The sequence below is a fragment of the Manacus vitellinus genome, unplaced genomic scaffold (assembly GCF_001715985.3).
Source record: "Manacus vitellinus isolate BGI_N305 unplaced genomic scaffold, ASM171598v3 scaffold_18_pilon, whole genome shotgun sequence".
Lineage (NCBI taxonomy): Eukaryota > Metazoa > Chordata > Aves > Passeriformes > Pipridae > Manacus > Manacus vitellinus.
In genome coordinates this window covers 4,621,059-4,639,102 of record NW_021939324.1, presented here as the reverse complement: position 1 = coordinate 4,639,102, position 18,044 = coordinate 4,621,059, and the positions used below count along the sequence as shown (strand labels likewise).

At 35.4% G+C, this 18,044-nt stretch overlaps 1 long non-coding RNA gene across 1 annotated transcript in view; it reads right to left on the bottom strand.

The window, feature by feature from the left end:
• The window catches only part of LOC115307364, a 479,194-nt gene that overhangs the window by 91,356 nt on the left and 369,794 nt on the right, over positions 1 to 18,044 (bottom strand). Inside the window, exon 4 of the long non-coding RNA XR_003915699.1 lies at positions 8,499 to 8,542. This is a non-coding gene — a long non-coding RNA (uncharacterized LOC115307364). The remainder of the gene's footprint in view (positions 1 to 8,498; positions 8,543 to 18,044) is intronic.

The window sequence follows — 18,044 nt, the reverse complement described above, 5'->3', positions numbered from 1 at the left end:
AGAAGTGGGCTTGCTATGTTAAGAAAACCTCCCTGTCTGACCATCCTGAAGCCGCTCTGGCAGTCACAGCTGCATCACCTGAGCTAGAACTCAGGCCACATTGCAGCTACACACACCACACTTACACAGTCAGACCAGGTTTCCTTACCAGTTTTGACTCTGGGTCTAGTCCCATAGCAGAGTCTCAGCCATCTTGATTGTTAAAATAATTTAATCATGGTGCAACAACAAAGTAACATCTCTAGCTGGCTGCCTCCCGGGAGGGACCCTGAGCAAAGGGATCCCTGGGCTTTTATACCCTCAGTGTGTATGTATGAAGGTCTTGCTCTTCCAGCTGAGTCCTCAGCTCCTGCTGTGTCTCTGGGTGTCCAGTCCCATGGCCAGTGCTACAGGTCCTTGCACTCCATTTTTGCAAAGTGTTGGCAGTTGTCTCTTGCTCCCAGTCCCGAGGTGGAGTGCAGCTTGCAAACCAAGCTACCTGCACTGTATGTGTGCCTCAGCAGCCCCTAGAATGCTGACCTGAACTAGTCCTTAAAATTCTGTTTCAGATAATGAGCAACCTAAATTGTTAGGAGTTACTGGTTTTCTACATTTGTGTAGGATACAGCACAGTAGCAGTTTATTCCTCAAATATAGATGTAAATTGTTTACAACAGAGAAAATCTCAAAAGATGTGCCTTTTTATTTTGCCTTAGGGTAGTATTTCTCCTCTTTTTACTTTTAAAATTCTACATCTGGTGCTTCATGAAGGTAAAAACTAATATTTTAACAGAAGACCTCTTCTGGAGAGGTCTTCACTTTCAGACAAATTAATTCCAGCTGTAGAGCACTGATTACTAATCTATCCACAGGTACCTCAAACTGTTTATTTTTCCTCTTGGAACCCTACACCAGAGTTTCTTTAGCAGCAATGCTTATACTCAACGAAAAGAGTGTTCTTAGGGCCCTAAAGCAGAAGAGGTCTGAAGCTAGACTAGCACAGAGGAATCCACAAGGTACAGTGTCATAGTGTGCTGCTAGATGAGAAGGATTTAACTAGAAATTTTAGTAGTGTGGAAAGTTATGTGAGTGAATGCAGCCCTATGGTTCAGCAGAAAACAGACAAAAGCCTTGCTGAAAGGACAGAAGTTTTGTTTACCAAGGATTCCTAGAGTGAAAGACAAACAAGCAGGTGGACACACTTTCATCCAGCTCTCAGAGGGGCTGAGCTCTGAGGAGATTTTTATCTGTTCCAAGAAAATAAAGGTGGGACACTTCTGGCTCCTTTTCATTTAGTCCCCAAGAGACCTGTGGTAAACTGGAGGGGATGGAAGGAAGATCCTTGTAAACCTTTCAGAAACTAAGGGGGGAAAGTGTTTGTCAGTTAAGAAATAAATGTATCATCCTGGTTCCCAAAACACTAGGTATCTTCTGGCAGTCTGAATTCCAGCACTGAGATTTCAAAGATTTTTCTTTCTATTTTAATTTTGCTTTCTGCTTTCTTAAAGGTATACTGTGGAATTTAACATATTCTCTAAATACAAAAAACATCAACAGGAAGACAATTTATAAGCAACTGTCTAATAACCCTCTTTTTGAACACCATTTTGGTTTAGTTCCTAAATTCCTCGTGTTTTTCCAAAATCTACAAGCTACAAAGCAGGAATCTACATTTTTCACCTACTTGTGCAGCTTCAAAGAGAAGCAAAATCAGTTGAATGTCTCTTCTTCAGATCTTAATTTTCACTTTCAAAATGGAATTCTTGATTTTCCTTGCTAAGATTAAGCCTTGCTAAAGGCAATATTTTGTCTATTTTTAGCACAATATGGTCTCTGTGGGACTAGATACAGAAAAATAGAAGTACTGGAAAATACCTGTCTCTGTTTTATTCAGGAAAAAAAAAAGTAAAATAAAAAGAAAGAAGAATATGGTACATGGGTTTTAGTTCTTTGAGTGACTTAAACTACATTTATACCTCTTCATCTTTTTTTCTGCCCTCTTAAAAATTACAATAGTCTTTAGTTGTACTGGCATTTATCTCTCATAAGTAAATTCAAGGTGGGTATGCAATGACACAAATGAAAAAGGTTTTAATTTCCAAACCCTATTAAAAATCTGTCTCTAACAAAAAAAACCAAAGTGTTTGAAGTTCAAATGAAAGACAACATCTGAATAAAACTAATCCCCAGGAGAATGCATGGTACCTGCCAGACACTGTAAAGGTTTTATAAATGTTGTCTTCTGCAAAGTCGACTGCAAACATCATAAGGCCTTTGGTAAATATGTAAACCAGCCTTTTTGTTTGAGCAGAAATATTGAGCTTCCTGGCATTATGATTATAAAATAGAGAAAATTATTTCAGATTTTTTTTTAAATATTTGTTTACTGGCCTTTCTCTTTTTCCTTGGGATCAAGTTTCAAATCACACACAGAGGTAAGTGTTTGAAAACAGTCTTCCTTAGTAATACAAGACTGGCAAAACAATCCATTTAGAAGTCATTTATGAGTAAACATGTAGAAATAGTGATGCTGGAAAACAGAAAAATTATTAGGCTATCTGATCCACAATAACAGAATAAGAAGGAAAAATTCTACACTGCAGGAAAATAATATTGTTTATATCGAATAATGCAAAATGTTTATCTCTTTGCAGAGGCAAATTATCACATAATTGTGTGTCTACAATTATCTACTGGTAACTGTATCGAATTAATTTTATCTGATGATCATTTTAAGCATTTTGTTCATAGTGTTTCCTATTTTTTCTTTTAAAGAACACTATAATAAAAAAAAACCCCTAACAAAAACCTGCAAAACAGCACACAGACCTTAAAATAAGCATAGCTAGCTTCTATGAGATCTATTAAAATATATGGTATGGTGCTTTACAGAAACATCACCATTAAGACAAAAATTCTACACTTACATTAATTTTCCTACTTGCTGCTATTATCATAATACAGTGAGAAAAGGGAATTATTTGAAGCACTACTGTTTAGGTACAAACTATACTGTATTACTTTTCATTACTAATTATTTACCCTTTACTTTGCCTTGAACATGGAAAATACCCAAGTGCAGACCTACAAGTACCTCAGGAAAAAATTTCAATCCAGATAAAAGCATTTAAATTTTTCATCTGACCTCCTCATATCTAAACTTCAGAGACATATTTCCATTGGTATCATTTTACAGATTTGGATTTTTGGCCCTATCTAACATTAGGATTGTCAGAAAACATTCTGAGTATTACAAAATAAAGCAGTGGGGGTGGAAATAGGAACGTCTGCTGCAGACAAGACTTGCACTTGACTGCTGGCCTTGAGAACCAGACTAGACTGCAACATCCCTCTCCCAGACATGACAGCAGTCATCGCCTCCTTCACCTCTCATTTATTTACCTCAGATATGGATACCATACAAGAGAAGAAAAATATTCCATCGCTGTTCATCTGTACCTTTGTCATTACACAGAAAAAATGAAAATGGTATTTACCTTAAATGGCAATAGTTTTGGTTTGTTAATTCAGAAACTCACCTTCAGTACCAACCTTGATCTACACAGAATTACATAGTACTGCCATCACATTATCAAATCTCTTCAATGTATTAAATTAAATGGTCAGACAATTAGCAGAAACTCGGTGAAGGCATCATAACTGTAAAAATTGAGACTAATCTAGTACACAAGCTTATAATGCTTTAAGTACCAAACCAGAAAATGCTCAAATCTGAATGTACAATTTTTTATTATTTTTACAAAGTGAATATGTTGTAAGGACTAAAAGCAAAAACAGCTCTCTGAGAAAGAACCATAAGACTTTTACTCAAAAGATGTCTTTACAGCTGAAACATTGATGTGTATACTGCACTTGACTGCACTTGACACGTAAGTTTTATTAGATATTCTTGAGCTAGTTTCACTCCTCCCTTTCTCATACATCTTTCCTGATAATATGAAGGAATTGGTGAATTGATCATTTTGAAAAGGTCATCTAACTGGGATTTTTATGTGGAGATCAGCAGATCATATATATAAAAGGAAGCTATGTAGGAGATATGTAGTTTATATTGCAGTTACAAAACCTTATGTCCTAGGATAATGGTAACTGTCTATAGGCCTCTAAACACGTGGATTTCGGAAAAGTACCACAATGTTAAAACCTTGATCTGAGTTGCCTGACATACATTACAAAGTATTTAGGTACTTATCCCTGTTAGTTAATACACTGAAAGACTTGCTTTTCAGAAAGGGAGGTTCCCATCCTGCAGCAGAAAATACTACTCATTTCTGCTCTAGATACCTGGGTTGTTTGTATCTGTTGGATCTTCCCTTTGGGAGGTTTACTTCTTCTTTTAAGAAAAATGCAAGTGGCCTGATTACTTTATATTTTGTTTTAGTTGTTTTCTGCTATTTGATGTAAAAAACCCCATGAGGTTATCTGATGAGACCCCATGGGTCTTTGTAATTTGTCTTTAAAAGACTAACAAACCATAGTCTTTTGCCATTAAAATAAACAGGCATTGAAGTAAGTAAAAGGAAAGCCTTGCTAGTTTTTCAGGACCTTCCTAAAAAGAAATAAAGGACTAGAGTTTTGAGTTTCTTAGTCACTTTTAAATGCTCAAGGAGAAAGATAAGTGATTTATAGGCAAAAGCATTGAAGTGGACTGGTGTTTTTTTCACCTGCTTTTTTTTGACCCTTCTAATTTAAGTCATATGCTGCATAGTCATTTTATGAGACCATAAAATTGTCCTCAGTATATATCCATGTAATTTTTATTTCCTGTAATATTTAGGTGGGATTTAGATGTATTTTACTCAGTTTTTAGCACATTTTGGACTGAAATTCTCTCATATATTTCATTTTTATTTACAAATATCACTAACATCTTTCTACTATTTTGGCAAAAATAAATAGAAATAGAAAGGTTTAGAAATTTCAGTAAATTCTATTTAATTAAGGAACATTTTATATATAAAATAATGAAAGAAATCAGAATTAACAGAACACTAGAAAATCTGCTGCATGCAGAGGCAGACACAAAACTGAAAAATATTTATCTCTACAGTCTCAGAGATCACCAAAATTTGCTCCATTCATTGCTTGGAAGTACAAACACTGGACCTCATATCAGAAGAGAGCACTTGAAGTAGAAGATTGAAAGAATTTTGCTGGAAATTATATGAACGGCATGGTCTCACTTCATAATTACAATGAAATATTCATATATATATATATATGTTAAAGCACTTAAAAACCTAAGGAGTGCAATTTTTTAGCTTGTTAAGATACGAGTTCTAAAGCATGATTACACAACTACTAATGTTGTATAATTTAATTAATAGCAACTATAATAATTATAATTAATTGTAATAGGTGTCTGGTCAACATTTTTTATGAGAAATGCAGATTTGGTTACAACAGTTCACTTTGAAAAATCACCTTTTCATATGTTTGTGTCAAGATTGGAAATACTTTAGCACTTCTAATTTCATTTTCAAATGGACCATCTTTTTGATAATAGACCTATTTCTAGTTTGTTTCCTTCATTTCTTTTCTAATTCTTTTTCTTCAAGTTTATTTTAACTACAAGACTTTTCAAAATTCTCAATCTGAAAGTCATCTCTACAAAATTATTTTTATTATATTTCCTTGGAATGAGTAGTATGCCATAGAGATATAAATATAAAAAAAATCTTTAAATGATTACCTACATTATAAAATGTTATCATATATATTTGTTTTAATTTATTTTTTCGCTACATTATTGCATAATAATAATTGCAATAACAGCTTTACCTTTTACTTGCAAATAAAGAACATAATTATTCTCCCTTACAGCTAAACTCTCCTGCTGGCAATTCAGAAATAAAGAAATGGGTGAAGGTGTTTACTGATGCAACATTTTTTAATTAGCTTTGGAAAATGCTTTGATTATATTAAAAGAATAATAAAGTTGAAAAGTCTTTTAGTACATATTACATTTCTAGGAATGTTTTACTCCTAATATTTTTAGAGATATACATTGATTTTTTTTTTTAGAAGGAACATATTTTATCATTATAATAAGCTTCTGAGCATAGCAACATTTAGAAAATGCTCAGTGTCTACAAATCTTGAAACCTGAAGCCATTTAAAATGGTAAAACAAATTATTTTGAAAATGTACCTGCTTCCAGGCTCTTTAACTTAGAATTTTTTCAGACATAGATTATGTGTTAGTCAAATTTTAATGGAGTTTTACGTTAGTCAGGTTGGTCAAGAAATCTTCAAAGGAGATGCTAAACTTTTGTGATTTGACTGGACAGAACAGAATCAGTTCAAAAATAAATTTCAGTTCTCTCATTTTTATTTCTCCAGAAAAAGACGTGGTTTGTTTTTTGAAAGGAAGTTCAGCATCCTGTTCTCTGATATTCTAAATCTGGGGGGTTTTTAATCACCCTAGCTAAAATTAAAGACTTTATAAAGATTGAATTAAAAACCATTTTTTATTTTGTTAAAGTGCTTTGCATTTGAGTGCAGTCCAGGATTAATCTGATGAGCTACAATTGTGCAAAAATTATCAAGCTACTTCTGTTGACATAATGTTAGCTTAATTCTGTAATTTCAATTTGGTGTGAAAAACATGTTTGTGCTAGTGACACCTCTGCTGTCATGAAATAGCAATCTGCAAATTAGTGAACCTGTTTTCACTTGCTAATATCAGTAAACAAGATGCTTAGGGATATAGTTTAGTGGTGGACTTGTCAGGATTAGGTTAATGTTTGGACTTTGTAGTACATATCTAGAATGGGTCAAATATAGTAAGGCCTAAGTTATTTTACTGTATTTTGAAACAAAATATTGGTTTGAGGACGCAACACTCACATTTTTCTGTTCAATATCCCTTTTTCCTCCTAATTTCCTAGAATTGTCTTGCTAATATTGCTTGCAACTGTATGAACTACATCCATAGAGTAATCTGTCTGAAAATATCTTAATTTAGGAAAATGTTAGTTTTCCTTTTGACATTTAAATGTGTTGTCCAGACTTTGCTTATGATCTCGTGATTACAACTTAACAACTTTAAGATAAGAAAACAGCATTTTCCCTTCTTGGCTTGCTTCCTCCCATTAAGACTTTATCTCTGACCATCCAGTGATCTTGACAGATTATCAGGATACAGCGCTTTGTAGTAAGGAACAGCTCCAAAACAAAAAGACATTCTCTGATTGAGTACGGTATCAATTTCTCAGTAGGCCTGAAAGCAGCAAAGCTCCAGTACTGAAGGTTTTACACCAAATGTCTCTTAGAGTGCCCTGCAAATGTGACTGAAAGTATAGTATATTCCCACAAAACACATCAAAGGAAAGGAAAAATGAAACTCATTAATTGAGGTAATAAAGATTTATGTTCAAGCAGTGAGGTGATGAAAATTAATACAACTGTGCTGAATGGAACGGAACTGTGACAATTGAAATGAATTGAAGATATACCTCAAGTGATTTCACTGGCTTTAGGAGACTGCTTTTAAATTTGGGAAAAGGAAAAATGAAAGATTCTCCCAGGAGCCAGCACAGATGATCTACTCTCAGTATTTCATACCTTCGACCCATTGCATCTTCCTTTTGTGTGTGCAGTGAAACAAGACTCATTTTCCTGGATAGATAAGTTGTATTTCTTTAGGGACTGGGGTTAGTCTTCGGTCTAAATTTCCAATTCCTAAACTCACCAAACCAAAGGCAAAATTCCTGGTGTGCTCATATTTTCTTTTATAACCACAGGATTATAGTAACTGTATTTTTTCCACTCAAACACACTTTACAGTATCTTTAAGAAATAGAAATAAGGATTAGCAGCCAGCATTGTAATGTAGCATTGTACCACTTGGGAATCAATATTACTTACATTGCACTAATTTTGCTGTTGCATAACAGCAGGACAGGTCTTGATTTAGCAAAGGCTTTGCTGCTACTCATTCACTCAATATCAGGCAGTTAACAGATACTGTTCTTTTTACTCAAGCTGTGTCGTTGAGTCGCTGGCATTTGAACATGTTGTTATTGGGACAAAGCAAAACAATACAAAAATTGGACAAGAAAAATGTTTCAATTTTAAAGCTCTATGTGAGAGAGACATAAATTGTGTATTAGCCCTATCTAATTTTTTTTAACAATAAAAAGCAACTTTCCAAGCACTACAGAGACATTTCGGGCTTAAATAAAGGATACCTCATCTTCTGTCAGGTTTCTTTTCTACAGCCAAGTTACTGGAAGCAACAAAATCATCTAGGATGTTTCTCTATTGCCGCTTAAATATTTTATAGTAATTTACTAAGAGTGTTAATGTTTAAATTCAATGTATTCAAAAGAAGTAATCCTGCTGAAATCAGGTCTGAATAAATGGTACAGTAGGAGGGGGTTAGTATTTGAAAAAGGAATGGATAAAGAATTCATTTCATTGAAATTCAATGTACAGTATCCAGTTGTTATTACTATAACTAAAAAAGTATCAAGAACAAAGAATTTTTTAACTTACTCTTCTCCAAGGCACATCCTGTTGTTTTGTCTCAGGATAGAGATCTAAAAAAGATTCAGAAGCATTTGATGTTACTGGTAGTCACAGCCATTGTCAAATACCATGGTTTTCTTTATACACATATTTACATTTGTTGATAGGAATAGTCTGAAACAATTACAACTTTGCAACACCTATACGTAACTGAAAAGAACAATTAACAATGAAAATATAAATGGACTTCTGCAGTTTCGTTTTTCCCTCTTATTAAATATATCTAATATTTCTGAATTTTCTTACAGGTCTTATTATCATAGAATAGTTTGAGTTGGAAGACAAAGATCATCTAGTTTCAACTCTCCCACTAGAAGTGTCAGAGACACTTGCCACTAGAGCAGGTTGTTAAAGCCCCATCCAGCTTGGTCTTGAACAATTCCAGGGATGAGACAGCCACAACTTCTCTGGGCAACCAGTTCCAGTGCCGCACCACCATTTCAGTAAAGAATTTCATTTCAGATCATATAAGAGAGCATTTGTAATTGTAATTTTCATAATTAAATGTTTAAATGATCCCATAAATTAAAGTCTAAAATTATGCAGAATTCAATATTTTTACTACAGGTCACCTTTTCCAAATACATACCTTTGTAGTTCTTGAAACATACTTTCAGGCTTGAATCACTTTGCAGATTTTAATGACATTAAAGAACTAATTAAAATAAAAACTGCATAATACAAAGCACTTAAATTCATTGTTTTCAAGACTGCATAAAACATTATACTAAATATTATAAATTGTCTAAGGGTTTGTGGGGTTTTATTATTTATTTTTGGAAAAGTAGGACTCAGGAAATAGTAATTAGATAATAATAACCAGGGTAGGTTATGAACATTAACTTCAGTTTTCCTCCATCTGAATCCTTGAAACTGTTGCATCACAAACAACATATGTAGAATTTCAATATTCCACTGCAGAATTCTAAAATATTCAAAACAAGGGATGAAAGCTTAATCAGACTGTTTTGAGGACTGGTACTTTATTCACAAGGGATTTGGCTACATGTGATATCTAAACTAACATTTCTAATGTGCACATCTTAAGATATTCATTCATGGAAGAGGGAAATATTCAAAAGCTCTATTCCTGGATTTTTCTCACCCATTTTTCTGTGAGTGTGGATGCATATGCTCGGCTAGCATTAAAACTATACAGGCAATGTTCACGTAAGTATTCAAAGGTTCTGTTCATAAAAACAGTTACAGTGGTTACAAGTGTGAAGGGTTGTAAGGTTTAATAATAACAACAGATTTTATTAGGAGGCTGAAGTCTACCATATCAATGTGTAAAGATCTTGGGCTTAGTCCTGCAATAACTAGAAATGCTGAATCTTAACTGTCCAAATAGGAAATGATTGATTAGTTCCAGGAAGGACATTTCACTTTAGGGGGACAAAGGAAGAAACTATTCTTAAGCACTGTGACTATACAAATAATGAATACCTGAAACTGATCTCAGATCAATATTTTTCAAATATATTATTGGGAATATGAACACCCAAGTAAAAATTTCATCAATGACCATACAGCTTACTACATGTAGTTCCCCTGCCAAAAAAAAACCCTAAAAAACCCCAAAAAACCAAGCAAGAAAGCAAATAAGAAAACAAAAAATGACCAGATCTAAGCAAGGGCTCAGAATGCACAAAAGTATTTCTGCCTGTGTTTACGTTAGTTAGGCTTTGAAGTCACCTAAAAAGTGACCTTAATGTAAATTGTTAATTTGCTCCTTTTGAACCTAATGGAATAATCTAAACACTGTAAAAACCTTCCACAGCTCACCTTTAAGAGCAGTGACTGATACTGTCAGATTTGTTGAAATGTTTTAAGTGTGGTTTACTATCAATACCTATAAAGGAGGACATGAGAAAGAATATATTATATTCTGCAAGAATTCTTTGACTTTAGGGGGAGGTCATGTCTCTGAAGTGAAAGGAAAGGCTGCTGAATACTTTAGATTCAGAAATGTATTTCTTTTAAGTTAAGAATCTGTTAGGTTGTGAAAACACATAGGTGTTATTCAAAGTGCCTAATCCGCAGTATCTCTGAAAAAACTCAGATTTGTAAAAGGAAACAATTTCTTTGACATAGCAAATACCTAACTTCAGGATTTAATTCTCAGGCTAATAAATACACAACAGAGCACCAAACACTTATTCTTAAATACAGTCAAACCAGTCATGTCCTGAGATGGCATATCACCAAGGTGAAGCCTGTTTGGCTGCTAAGTGACATGTTTCCTCATGAAACAGGTAATCTGTTCTCCCACCGTTCTTAATCCAGTCCTAAAAATACTAATTTTTCTATTGTGTTCCTTTATCATTTAAAATAAGAGGAATTGGTCAACAGTCTTTCCAGATAACTTAGAAACTGGCTTCCAATAACAGTCCAACCTGCCATGCCACAAGTGTCAGTTTTCCTACACCTAAAGCTGATATGTTTCACTTGAGGGATTAATATTTATAAAAATTCCAAAAATTAAGAGTTAGTGTCAAGAAGACTAACAGGATCTGAAAAAAAAGGTTATGCAGTGAACCTAAACAGAATCAAAGATGTGTTTTGAGCTTTTAGTGATCAGTTAAGAAAACAAACAGGTTTCTTGGGCAGTGACATTTGGTGATATTTGACCAGTGTGAATTAATTCCTTCTTACCTTATTTACGTAAGTATCAATTGAAAACAATGTCACTGAATTTCATATGTTGCAATAATAATTTGTGAATGAAGGCTATGTTGGGATGTTCACCCACTTAACATCTGAACAGAAAAGAATCTTACCACCCACTTCATCTGATCAAGCATTAGACTGTGAATGAGCTACTTCTTACTCCTACTGTCTGAAAACAGAAAAAAAAGGACATAGCAACTTTATTCTTCAGAGAACTCTCAGTATTTTGAATGATCAGAGTTTTGTGGGAAGAAAAATATTTACTTTGAATAACAAACTTGTTGTGCTCTGAACTCCAAGGTTTGCTGTTTGTTCATTGTAAGTACACGATATATTTCATATAGAAAAGGCAAAAACTCTTCCGGACACTATATTGTTGTACTCAAGCATGGTTTTTCCTGGGTTTGTTTTGTGTATTTTCTTGATTAAGTTAGTAAAGATGCCTAAGTCCCAAGACTTTCGAAAGGCATTTTGGTATGATGAGGATAGGTGCAGATTTGCCAAAACATTTAGTCATCTAACTCTCATCAATGTGATTTCTGAAAGCACCTGTGTAGGTTAGCTGTTCAGATACTTTTCCAAGCATGCTAATTCCTTTGAAAGTACAGTCTGCAAGCCTCAGCTCAGAGTTCAAAATTAAAGAGGTGTTCCAATGACTAGACAGATGTTAATGACATCAACAGCTATTCTGAGACTTATTATAGAGGTATCTTAATCAAGAGCATCTGATCCTTCTTTTGGGACTAGGACAGATGGGAGACTTATAGTCTCAGCTATTGCAGTTCTGATGATGTGCGTGTGAATATTGCTTCCATGGATATAAAGCCAGGGAGTAAACATTAACTTTATTTATGGAATGGTATTTATTAATAAAATTGCAGCTGGAGGTCTTTAAATGAGTTCTGACTGTTGTACACTTACTTGTACCAACTGTGAAGTGCCAGTCAGTAGTATGAAATATTTACTATTTGAGACAGACAGCGATGAAATGGAAAGAAAAAAAATTACTCTCTGTCCAAATTGAACCTCTCTTGAAAATACGCTCAATTACTGTCAAAAGACTTGAAGTATTTGATCTTTAATCTATGAATATTTGCCTCATATTTGTTTATTAGGAATTTCAAGCTAAGAAAACGTGCAGTAGTTCAGTTTGTTGGTTTTCTTCAAGAACCTTCTTTGCAAAGGCCAGTTAACTAGAGAATATCTAATTCTTTGCAACAGCCTGTCGGTTATAGGTAACCAGACACATGGGAAAAGCTAAAGGGTTCAGAATGGGGACAGTAAACTAAAGAGATATTTTTGTACCAAAATCATACTACAGGGGAAGAAGTAAGTGGTATCAACAGATAAAAGGCACAACTTATAAACACCTACATAATAGAAATAAATAGAAAAGCATTCTTCAAGACATGGCCCCATAAACACATTATTAATTCACAACAGAGGAAAAGAAAAGGAAAATATATACAAAATGCTTTTTTGGGATAGCATCCAGATAGTCTCATTGTATTACAGTTAATTTCAGATCCATGTAAAGTGACTTTACTTATATAACACAGTACACAGAAGAACAGAATTTGATTTCTTAAGTACTGTCTTGCTCTATGTAGAATGTGAGAATTCATCACGAAATTAATCACTTCCAGTCGCAGCATATTAATCTCCAAAATCTTCTTTATATGTTACCATTAAATGATAGTTTTTATCTATTAATAGATCTTTGGAAGCACAGAGGAAGCATGCTCTTTCTCTTCCTGCTTAACTACCTATTATCGAACACAAATATTTAACATTCAGTCAAAGGCACTACATCTTCAATTTCATGTCAGAATAAGAAGGCTGGATAATATACTAACTCTTCTAAAAAAGAAAACTAATGAGAAGTGTTTGCAATACTCTGGATTAAGTTTATAGGCACAAAAATGTACCTATGAGATCCATTTAGACAAAATTTGTATGACTGCTAGTCTGCTAAGCATGAAACATAAGTTGCATTCAATATCTTTGCTTTCTGATAGTCTTGACTTTAACTCCAAAGAGTACTTTAATTCCTTGTCTTCTACTTCAGCAAGACTGAACAATTTTTACATTTTTTCAGGCCCATAGATGGTTATTAATATTTTTGTAGAAGTTTCTATAAATTTAGTCCTGTTTTGCTATTTCAGCAGAAATTTGGACACATGTTCCTCAAGTGTGACAGCATAGAGGTGAGTAAGCCCACTGGAGTTGCAGATTGGGCCCAAATCACTGAGGTTATTTACTTTTCTTGAAGTTTGTGAAGATGTCTTTAACCATAAGGAAGCAGAAAATTTAAGCAACAGTGAATCTGCATGATCATGCTATACTGGACTCCTGTTCTGCTCTTATACATATGATACAGTGTTATTCTTAATAATTTTACTAATAATGACCTCATAAATGCAATGACTCTTCATCGTATACACATTATATCATACTTTTAAAAATGCTTCTTAACATTATTCTTTCAAAATCACTCCAGGAATCTGCTACTGTCAAAAACAGTAGTCACATTAATGTGTTAGTTAGCTAAACAGCACTAATATCTATAAAGTAAATTTAGTACATCCCAATCAGATCTGTTGGTATCTTGAACTCATTGAGCCTTACATTGGGTGCCAAAAAATTACTGTTGTAGTTTAACCCCGGCCAGCAACCAGGCACCACACAGCTCACTCACTCCCCTACCAATGGGATCAGGGAGAGAATCAGAAGGGTAAAAGGAAGAAAACTCATGGAGTTGAGATAAAGACAGTTTAATAGGGAAAGAAAAGCTACGCATGCAAGCAAAGCAAAAACAAGGAATTAAATTAATTCATTGCTTCCCATGGGCAGCAGGTGTTCAGCCATCTCCAGGAGAGCAAGGCCCCATCATATTTAGCGGCAACTTGGGAAGACAAACACCATCACTCTAAATGTCCCCTCTTCCTCCTTCTTCTTCCCACTTATATACTGAGCATGGCGCCTTATGGTCTGGAACATCCTTTTGGTCAGTTTGGGTCACCTGTCCCAGCTGTGTCCCCTCCCAACCTCCCATGCACTTCCAGCTGCCTCACCAGCATGGCAATAAGAAAAACCAAACAAGCCATTGCTCTGTGCAAGCCCTGCTCAGCAAGAACAAAAACATCTCTATATTATCAACCCATGGTAAGCACAAATTAAAAACCCAGCCCCATATTAGCCACTGTGAATAAAATTAACTCTGCCCCAACCAAAATCAATACATTTTGTAATGACAGCATTGTCAGAATTATTCACAGATTGATTCATATTTGTTCATAAAAGAGTATCAGAATCTCTGCTAGGGGTAGGGGCTCAGTGTAGTGGTTTGAACCAGGTTTTCCCCCTGAAGCTAAGAAAGTGATAATCCCCAGGGGGTGGTGACACTTGAGATTGAACCAATCTGAGCTCCCGCGAAATATAAACATACCACAAGCTGACCAGAAGAGCTGTAGTCTGGTTGGAGAAGAAGTGACCATGTTGTAAGACCACGAGGAGAGAGAGCAGGAGCCCCCCTGGCGGCACTCCAGCCCCTGGCCCCCGGCTGGGGGGACTGCAGAGACTTGGAACAGTGTTAGACTGGGCTAAGTGTCTGTAGTTAAGCCGGGAGATGTTTCTCCACCGTGGGCAGCGGTAGGAGTAGCAGCAGCCAACATTGACCGGAGAAAAAGTGGTGACACAGAGCCAAAAGATAAGAGAGCAGCAAAACAAGCATGCAGCAAGAGAGAGAACTCCTGGAAGGAGAGCCGAGAAACAGAGCTAGCAGCAGAGAGACAGAATTTGGGGGTAAGAACTGATAAACTCCCCTAAACTTTCTTTGAGATCCCTCCAAAATGGAGGGGGTGGACTCTTACTGATTAGAAGTCCTAAATGGAGTAAAGGAGCTAAGAAGCTCGGTTGTCCTGAGAGTTCAGCCAGGACGGTGTGTAGGAGGTTGACCTTGGAGCCCTCCCTTGCTGCAAGCTACAAAGAAGCTCACAGCCATCTTGAGGCAGGGCACAGAAGCTCTGCAAGGGGCTTGAGTCCCCTGGAGATACCAGACTGTCACGAAGACCCCCTGTGATCGTGATATGACCGTGGTGGAACGACCTTTGTCTGGGGTGAACGTAGCCCATGGAAGACCCCTTTGCCTGCGTCAAGGGGCCAAGAGAGGCTTGGAGGCCTCCCTCGTGTGTGCTGGCAGAGATCCAGCTCCAACTGTTGCATGGAAAGACACAGAGAACCTGCTGCCTTAGAAGATACTGCTATTCAGAGACTAGAGGAATCTTTCCTTCTTCCCTCCTAGACTTTTATTTGGAGGGGAGAAGAGATCTGATCCATTGTAAATACTGATCTGTCATGGTAAAGATAGTTGAGATCGTGTGTACAATATATTGTAGTATTTATTTATTTGTACAGTCATTGTAATATATTCCCTTTCCCCCATTTTGAGTCTCGTATTTTGTCTGGAAAAAACCATCACACATTGGGTTGAGATGTGGAAGGGGGCTTAGAATAAGGAATTAGATTTTGGGGATCTCAAACCATGACACTCAGAATCTGTGTAAGTGGTCTGTGTTAATTCTGGCAGCTGAATTGCACCTGTGTATGATAAAGTGGTAATTTTACCATATTATCATCCTACAATACTGACATTAATGTGTCACACCACTATACCATTATATGGATAGAAAGGTAATATTTGTCATTGATATCTTCTTAATTTTTACCAGAGAAAATGTTTTCTGTGCCAGCCATGGAACAAAGAATACTATAGAAGTAATATTTCTACAGGTATCATAATAAATGTATGCCAAAAGTATGGGCCTTTCTTGTAATTGCATTATTTGTTAGGTGGCTTATTTACAACTACCTTTTTCCCCAAATAAGTTGACAGGAATTATCAACTAGTTTGGACTCTCCTGGCAATGTACAGAATATTAAAATGCTTTTCCTACTGCATGGTTATCTTTTCTGCTTCTAGTTTTAGCATTATTTCCTTCTGAGGAAGTATCTCAGAGGTGGCAGTCTCAGTCATCTAAAGGAAATGGAATTTTCTACCCCATGCTTTGGCTGCAAAGGCTTTCCTTCCTGCAGAATTGCAGATTGAAGCATGATAACTTTCAAGGGATAATTTTTCTCAACAGGAATGAATCTTGACATATTATTAATATCAGTGAGACAGGAAGTTTGTATTGATACAGTATAGACAAAGGACAGAGAGGAATCCCTTGTAGATGAAATAAAGATAATTCTTTATAATAATGAATTAAAAAAAAACACACTCTGTTAAGAAACTTTTTTACTTGAAGAACAATACAGAACAATACAGAACAATAAAGAACTGACCAAAAAGCTTGATCCAGCAAACATATAAATGGTGAAATGGATAAATAACAAGGGAACAAAAAAGCTTCCAAAATACACCCCTGTACCTGTGCCCCGCAATACCCTCATGTTGCAAGGAGAGGATAATCTTCTAACCAATGCTTGCTTTTCATGTTACATCATTATGTAAAACCACTCTTTAAGTAGAGATATTGTTTTTCCAAGCCAGCACACTGACTTGGGGTTTACAACTTACGCAGAACACAACTTACAAGACCCAGAAGGATGACTTTGCTGAAAAGTAAATTAATAGTGTTTCCTGCTGTGTTAGCTTTATTTTGACCCTAGAATTTAGTGGACTTTCTTCCAGAGATTATCTTTTGTTTTGAAACAAATAAGCAGAATTCTAATGATTTGCACATTACTGTTTAAATTTTCAAGATTTAAACTTTAATGTAGCAAAATAACAATCATTTTCCCTCTCCCCCAACATCAAAAAGTAAGCAAAAGACATGTATGTTAACCTTAGTATTTTGGATACTTTCCAGTTAGCATAATTGCATTCCATCTACTAACAATTCTCCTCCAGCTTCAATTAGATATGATTTTCACTGTCCTGAGCTCTTGTGCAGTATTGCTGTTCACCGTTTAACAGCTGCCACTTTTCACCCAGGAGGTGCTTTTATTTAGTTATTTAACAAGATGAACCTTTCAACAGGGCTTTCAATTATGTTCTGATTGTATTCTGATTTTTATACTGCAACCTGTATCAAAAAAATTAGACCCTGTGAGAAGGTAGAATTGCTCAGAAAAATTTCAGGTAGCTTAGGAATGAGTCAGATGTCCTGTATAACACACTGTTGCAGAGAGATCCTGAAAATCAGGATTTCTATCCATTGAAATAAGACGTAGGCTGGGGAATTGCTACCACTCCACCTTTCTTCTTTGATGATATAGAATTTTTCTTTTCTTTTGTTTTGTTGGGTTTTGGGTTTTGTTTTGCTTTATTTTTTGTGTTTTGTTTTTTGTTATTGTTTAATTCTGTGCAAAATGGAACAGTTTGTGTAAGGAGTCAAGTCCACAGTAGTCAAGATCTTTTTCCCTCCTGCTGAAAACAAACCAGATTTTCTTACGAGTTCTATAAGAAGAAACAGAGAATAGGGACAGGTTTATCATACCATGAGCAAATATTGTCTACCTAGATATAGCTGGAGTGGGATGGAATGTAATTGTCACTGCTATCTATTGGTATAAAGAAATGGCCTTAACTAGGAGAAAGGCCTCAGGAATTTTTGAAAGAGAGATCAAAGCAAAGAACTGAAGAAGATACACATCTACATCAGTTGGAAAAACATTGAAACATTAGAGAAAATCCAGTGTAAAGATATGTTTGTCCTTATCACTACTTTTAGCTCAGCTACAGGCAGTTTCTTAATGTGGTGTTTGTGAATCGCACTGCTTAGCTCTCCACACAAATATACAGAGCAACTAAAGAAGCATTCAGATATTCTGGTTTCA